The sequence below is a fragment of the Mandrillus leucophaeus genome, unplaced genomic scaffold (genome assembly GCF_000951045.1).
Source record: "Mandrillus leucophaeus isolate KB7577 unplaced genomic scaffold, Mleu.le_1.0 Scaffold129, whole genome shotgun sequence".
NCBI lineage: Eukaryota > Metazoa > Chordata > Mammalia > Primates > Cercopithecidae > Mandrillus > Mandrillus leucophaeus.
The window spans coordinates 1,177,223-1,185,146 of NW_012101243.1; the positions used below are offsets into that span (position 1 = coordinate 1,177,223).

Sequence of the window (7,924 nt, forward strand, 5' to 3'; positions counted from 1 at the left end):
AAAAAAAAAAAAAAAAGAAAGAAACCCGGACTCCAATCCAGGCCCTGCTTATCAGCCAAATGACCTTGGACAAATTACTCATCTCAGTTTCCTCCTCTGTTAGGAGAGGATGGCAGGTCAGATGTAAGGATTCAATGACATTTAAGAGAGTGTTCCAAAAATGCTAGTAATAGTTATCATTATTGTAAAATGCCCACATTTCCATACCAAGTTTCCACAACCTAGAAATCCCAACACCTGTGCACCTGTAGAAGCAAGAAAGGCATTGGCCAGGCATGGTGGCTTACGCCTGTAATCCCAGCACTTTGGGAGGCCGAGGCAAGTGCATCACTTGAGGTCAGGAGTTCAAGACTAGCCTGGCGAACGTGGTGAAACTCGATCTCTATTAAAAATACAAAAAATTAGCCAGGCATGGTGGTGGGCACCTGTAATCCCAGCTACTCAGGAGGCTGAGGCAGGAGAATTGCTTGAACCCAGGAGGCGGAGGTTGCAGTGAGCCGAGATTGCACCACTGCACTCCTGGGCAACAGAGCTAGACTTTGTCTCAACAACAAAAGAAAAGAAAGAAAGGAATGTCAATCCACCAGCCATGGACTTTTTTCATATGAGAAAGAGACTTCTTGAGAATTAGGTCTCTACTAGGACAGAGACCCCAAATACCCATCTAAGATTCCTGGAAGTCAGCCTTTAAAATCCTAGAATTATGCTCCTGACATGGAATAAACTGTCATTGAATAAAAAGCTTGGTTTAGGCCAGGCGCAGTGGCTCACACCTGTAATCCCAGCACTTTCGGAGTCCCTGGTGGGCAGATCACGAGGTTGGGAGTTCGAGACCAGCCTGGCCAATATGGTGAAAGCCCATCTCTACTAAAAATACAAAAAATTAGCCAGGTGAGGTGGCACACACCTGTAGTCCCAGCTACTCGGAAGGCTGAGGCAGGAGAATGACTTGTACCTGGGAGGCAGAGGTTGCAGTGAGCCGAGATTGTGCCATTATTGCACTCCAGCCTGGGCAACAAAGTGAGACTCCACTTCAAAAAAAAAAAAAAACCCTTTGTTGAAATCCCAAGCCCCTCCTCTTGCTCCTTCCCCAAAGTGCACTGATTCAAGCTCCACCATTCTTTCCTAAAACCATCCTATTTACATTTAGTCACTCATATTAGGCTTCTAAAATTGTATAGGATTTCTGCCAGCTCATTAGTTCCATTATTTGGCAAAAGAGAGCAAGGTCCAGGGAGGACCTAGCCCAAGATCTAGCAAAATTGTCAAAGCATTATTACAAATTATTACATTATAATAATAAATATTATAATAATTATACAATATTATATATAATACAATATATAATTATTACATTATAATGATAAATAATTATTATAATAATAAATAATAAGGCATTATTACAAAGGTTTCAATTTTTTTTTTTTTTTCTTTTTGAGACACAGTTTCACTCGTTACCCAGGCTGGAATGCAGTGGCGCGATCTTGGCTCACTGCAACCGCTGCCTCCCAGGTTCAAGTCATTCTCCTGCCTCAGCCTCCCGAGTAGCTGGGATGACAGGCACCTGCCACACGCCTGGCTAATTTTTTGTATTTTTAGTAGAGACAGAGTTTCATCATGTCTTGGCCAGGCTGGTCTTGAACTCCTGACCTCAGGTGATCCATCCAACTTAGCCTCCCAAAGTGCTGGGATTACAGGCGTGAGCCACAGCGCCCGTCTCAATTTTCATTAGGTTACTCTACAGTCAATAGCCTGTAAGGGGCAGTCACTGACAAAGATGGATAAGACAAAGACATCACCCTCCTTTTCTCTAAGCTCATAATCCAATCAAGGAGCTTGACTAAGCATACATTTTGGTTTAAAGAATGTTTATCAAGAAAAATGTCCCAGCTTGCCGGGCGCGGTGGCTCAAGCCTGTAATCCCAGCACTTTGGGAGGCCGAGACGGGCGGATCACGAGGTCAGAAGATCGAGACCATTCTGGCTAACCCGGTGAAACCCCGTCTCTACTAAAAAATACAAAAAAACTAGCCAGGCGAGGTGGCGGGCGCCTGTAGTCCCAGCTACTCGGGAGGCTGAGGCAAGAGAATGGCGTAAACCCGGGAGGCGGAGCTTGCAGTGAGCTGAGATCCGGCCACTGCACTCCAGCCTGGACGACAGAACGAGACTCTGTCTCAAAAAAAAAAAAAAGAAAAAAAAAGAAAAATGTCCCAGCTTAACCAACATAGTGAAACCCTGTCTCTATTAAAACTACAAAAAATTAGTTGGGCATGGTGGTGCACGCCTATAATCCCAGCTACTCAGGAGGCTACGGCACAAGAATCGCTTGAATTCAGGATGCAGAGGTTGCAGTGAGCTGAGACTGTGCCACTACACTCCAGCCTGGGCGACACAGCAAGACCCTGTCTCAAAATAAATAAATAAATAAAATTAATAAAAAGACTGTTTATCAAGAAAAATGTAAACATCCTCCCTATTATTTCTTAGGAAGATGATGAAGGAAGAAAACTCCAAAGGTTAAATATACCTTTAAATTCTGACTTCCAAGCCCCCTCAGCACCTGTCTTTGGCAATAATCAGGTGCACTCAAAGTACTGTTAGCTTTATTCATTTGTTAAGTTATTTGAAATACAGATTTCTTATCATTATCCTTAACAATTCTTTGTCTGGGTTTTGTGGCTGTGTGTTCCTAGAAGAGTACTTGGAAGCAACGGGGTCTCACGCTGTCACCCAACTGTAGTGCAGTGGTACAATCCTAGCTCACTGCAGCCTCTGAACTCCCAGGTCAGCCTCCCAAGGAGCTGGGACTACAAGCATGCACCACCATGCCTGATTATTTATTTATTTTTTTTGGTAGAGACAGGAATCTCACTTCGTTGCCCAGGCTGGTCTTGAACTCCTGGATTCAAGCAATCCTCCCACTTTGGCCTCCCAAAGTGTTGGAATTACAGGCGTAAGCCATTGCACCCACCCAACCACAAGTAATTGTCAAATGGTATTTGCACTTAGGATACACTTTCAAACTTCAGAAAGGGAGTTTAAGTACCTTTACAATCCAGGAAGATGTACCAGGCAACTGATTCCCACAGATACAGGAGATCTTGGGGACTAAAAACATTACATCTCACTTTCCCCAAATCCCAGCCAAAGGCAAACAACCTGCTTGCTTCCTCTTTAAATTTCATGCCACTTGCCCTGCTAATTCAAACCAAAAAACAAAGCTGTGGTATGGAGGAAATGAAGTCCCTTTTTAAGTATACATTAGATAAGAGAACTGACAAGTAAATACGGGGTATATAAGGTATAGACTCCATCTTGGTAAGGCAGGGAAGTCACTAACATTGAATGGAGAACTCAGGAAGATTTCTTTGAGGATTTCAGGTAATTCTGAATGAAATACAGCATGGAACTGGAAGAAGACATGGAGGCAAGAAGAATGCTGAAGTTGGGTTAAGAACAAGCTGGCTGCCTCAGCTAGAAAAAAAAGAGTGGCAGAAGTGACTCGGACAAGGGACTAACTGGCAGGCTGCCCAAGGGAACACATGAAAGAAATCAGATCTGCTGCAACAAGCTTCCACAGGCAACTGGGTTTCTAAGCGAGGTAGCGACGAAGATTCAGCCAGATGGACATTGCAGATCATCATCCCCTCATTTTACAAATGGGAGAAGCAGGCCCATAGCATTAAGTGACTTGTCTGAGGTCTCACAGTGAGTGGAAGAGCTGGGACTTGAGCCAAATCCAGATCAAATCCGTTACTGAATAGGATCTGACATTCATGTGAGGAATAGGGGTTGGGAGAGGACAGGGACACAAAACAGTCTAGTCATTCAGGTTTGCCCTGATTAGGGCTGGCAACAGGATCATGTGGAAGAGGGCCAGACAGGTGACAGCCAGGGAAATAGGTACAGATGATCCAACACACTTAGAAACGAAAAATGCTTTCAGAGGTAGTCTTTGTCTCCAAAAAAAATTTTTTTTGAAAAAAGAAAAAATCACTTGAGACTTAGAATAGATTAGACATGTGGGTACAAAAGGAGAAAGATCATCATAAAGCATGATCATCATCAAAGAATATCATCTTCTCCCCAGCATTTGCCTTTCTGGAGCACCCATTTAGAGAAAGCCAGAAGCTTCCACTCAAGATTGGGGCACCTACCTTTATCCTGGCTTTTCCTGGCCCATTTCCAGAACCCAGAAAACCAAGAAGGACTCCTTGGAAATTCCAACACCTGTGACCTTGCTGATCTAGGGTGTCACAGACTCCCTACTCATCATAGGATGAAAGGTAAGGAACCAGAGAGACAAGCTGGCTATGCAGCATTTATTAGAATGATTCTATATCAATAATAATGTTCACGTTCAAGTAAGAAATACGTAACCATTTAAATCTGGCAATAGCCAGGAATGGCAGCTCACACCTATAATCCCAACACATTGGGAGGCTAAGGTGGAGGACTGCTTGATCCCACAAGTTCAAGACCAACCGGGGCAAAATGGCAAGATCTCGTCTCTACAAAACATTTAAAATTAGCCAGGTGTGGTGGCACATGCCTGTGGTCTCTGAAACTCAAGAGGCTGAGGGGAGGATCGCTTGAGCCCAGAAGGTTGAGGCTGCAGTAAGCTGTGATCACACCACTGCACTCCAGTTTGGGTGACAGAATGAGACCCTGTCCCCCCCCTACTTTCCCCCACCCAAAAAATATATATTTATATACAGAAACAAAACTCCCGGAGAAGTTTCAGCCTTTTTTTTTTTTTTGAGACAGAATCTCGCTCTGTGGCCCAGGATAGAGTGCAGTGGTATGATCCTGGCTCACTGCAACCTCCACCTCCCGGGTTCAAGCTAGTCTCCTGCCTCAGCCTCCCATGTAGCTGGGATTACAGGCACCTGCCACCATGCCCAGCTAATTTTTGTATTTTTAGTAGAGACGGGGTTTCACTGTGTTGGCCAGACTGGTCTCGAACTCCTGACCTCATGATCTGCCCGCCTCAGCTCCCAAAGCGCTGGAATTACAGGCATGAGCCACTGTACCCAGCCAGTTTTGGCCGTTAGTTAAAAAGCTATGTGCTAGAATAACTAATTGAGTATAACTAATAGAGGGGACTATGGCCTTGTACAAACTTTTAAGGGATGTGTATCTGGATAAAGATAAAATAAAAATATATATATAAGGCTAACCACCACCTTCCTATTTTCACAGAGAAATCTTTGTCTTTGTGTATGAAACCTCACTACTAAAAGTGTAGTTCAGTAACATCAGCATCACCTGCAAATCAGAAATGCATCCAGGTCCCATCCTAGATCTACCAAATCAGAATCAGCATTTCAACAAGACCCCTGGGTGACTTATGTGCACATTCAAGTTTGAGAAGCACTGGTGTAGAATACTTTAAGGGTGCACTGTACAGCAGTACACAGATAAAGTATCAAACAGCCAAAGAAAGAGACAAAGTACCTGTTCACTTTCAGTATACTATATTTTATTAGCTACTGCTCAGACACGCCTCCAGTGTTTTTTATAAATTTGGTACTTACTAATGGTCACATGATCTAACTGTGGGATCTATTTCATTTCTGGAAATAACACAACTTAGTTCTAGGGCTTTCATGCACATGAAATATAAAACAGTTTAGTTGTTCTGAAAACATGATAATGGTTAATTTTATTCAAGTCCCAACACTGAGTTCAGAGCACTTCTCCATAGGCCCCATTAATCTCTCCAGGTTTCTGGGAATATGATTAAATCCCTCGGCATCCTTAAGAAGCAGGTGCTTAGCAAACATCCAGTTTCCAAATGAGAGTCAGAGGGGCTTGATCCTGAAAGTGTAGTATTTTCCTGCCTTGTCCTACTGGTATAGCTTCTTGGACCTAAAAATCTCTCTCCTGCTGAGGCCTCATGCAGTTGCACACTCAAGTACTTCCCAAAAGGAAGAAAGGTCAGAGGTATCATTATCCCCAAGCACTTGGAATTCCAGCTGTGGAGAAATTAATCTGGTTGGGGGTTCAGGCTGAGAAGCCCTGAATAAGATCTGTAAAGGCAGAGGGAAACACAAAAGAAAGAACTATTGAGGCTCTTAAGAGACAGGAGGTCCCAGATATTTGCAGATTTTAAAGTCAGGATTGGGGGTGAAGACTGACAAGAGGATGACTGGGAGAGAAAAATATCCATTTCCCCACCGACACCCTAGGGACAAGAACAAAAAGAGTATCCAAGGAATTCCTCCAAATGACATATTTTCTTCATAAAAGATAGTAATAAAGCCAATGTAGGGAAGAAGCTTATAGGCTAGAAGCAGTGCTGGAGAAATCTGAGAGTTTTGTTTGTTTTCGTTTTCCAGCACAAGGAGATAAAAGCAAAGGAGAAAACAGTATGCACCCAAACAGAATCTTAGGTCTTCTATGAAGTAAACCACCAGGAGGATTCAGAGTCCTGTGATTAACCAAAGAAATGGTTTCCACTTTGAATCCAGCCCTGGGGGCTGAGGCACTCCTAGACTTGAGGCCACCTCCAGCACAAGGAAAATCTGTATAGCCACTACATAAACAGAACAGTTCCGGAGAAAGACAGAAACCAGAAAAATGTTTGGGGATTGGGCAAGCCAAAAGAGAAGAGATCCTGTTAGCGGAAAGATAAAAGACAGGCCTATGAAAAACAATGTGCAGGTAGCCCTTTAGGAGAGGAATCCTTCCCTGGAGGGAGAGGAGAATTCAGGAGGCGTGACTCTGGGAAGTGTGCTCTGAAAAAAAAGGCCGCAGGAGCAGAGAGAAAAGTGCCGTGCTGAACAAAGATACGCACTCGCCAGAGGAGGGAAGAGGAAATGGGTACGCTGACCAGACTGGGAGAGCACCTCAAGGGGAATGTGGCTCCAAAAATGGAAGGAAACTGAGGAATGAAAATGTCTTGGATGACAGAAAAGCTAAAAAGGGTAGGAAGCCATGCTCAAAACCACAGACCATTCGCCACCTGGAAATGAGAGGACTCAGAAAAAGTGTGCCCCCCAAATTTAAGAAGCATCTGGAAAGTGGCTGCACTGAGAGTTGTAGAACTAAAAGGGGTTCACCTCGTACATTTGAGGGGCACAAGAAATAAATATACTCCCAGATATGAAAATGAGTCTCCCTCAGGAAATAAGGTAGTTTGATTTGGGGAACACGTGAAAAGTGTGTAACCCCAAGAATACAGTCTCGGGAGAAGGCAGTGAATTCCCTTATTTGTGAAACTGGAAATAAGTACTCATAAACTTCAGAATTTGGACATCGTTTTCGGCCCAACCTCAGATTTGAAGGGCTGAGGTAAGGAAGTGGCCCCTAAATGTAATAAATTCCTGAAGGCATGCTGTCAGATTTGGGACCTGGAAAAGGGGCATTCTTCTTTGGAGTGGTGGGGATACAAGAAAGTATCCCAAAACTTTGGCTAATGGACCCCAGATCTGAAGACCCGATAACAGGGTGAACCTCTAAACTGGAACGGAAATGCAGAATCAGATTGGAGGCCCGAAAAAAGGAGTGTGCTTCCACTTTGGGGGCTGAGGGAACAGGGTACACCTTCAATTCCCGGGGGGCTTTAGAAATTTAGATAAAATTCCAGAGCTAGAGCTTAAGAAAGGGGGTGTGCCGTCCAGTTTTCAAAACTATAGAGAAAAGGGACACTCCCATATTTGGGGTCTTGAGAAAGGAATGTGCTCCCCGGAATAGCATAAAAAAGCCAATTTTTTAAAAACGTATCCCCAAAGCACAGGGCAACAGCAGAGGCTGCTGATGAGGCTCTAGGGGCCCACACAGCTCAGGCTCGGTCCCTAGCGCTCACCCGCACCCCCAACACGGCCCGCTCCGCGCCCCGGGCCGGGGAACACGTGAAAAGTGTGTAACCCCAAGAATACAGTCTCGGGAGAAGGCAGTGAATTCCCTTATTTGTGAAACTG

The 7,924-nt window shown here is 44.2% G+C and overlaps 1 protein-coding gene across 1 annotated transcript in view; it reads right to left on the minus strand.

Annotated features, from left to right (window-relative positions):
- The window catches only part of PHF20 (PHD finger protein 20), a 228,733-nt gene that overhangs the window by 220,478 nt on the left and 331 nt on the right, over positions 1–7,924 (minus strand). The gene's annotated exons all lie outside the window — the stretch shown is intronic.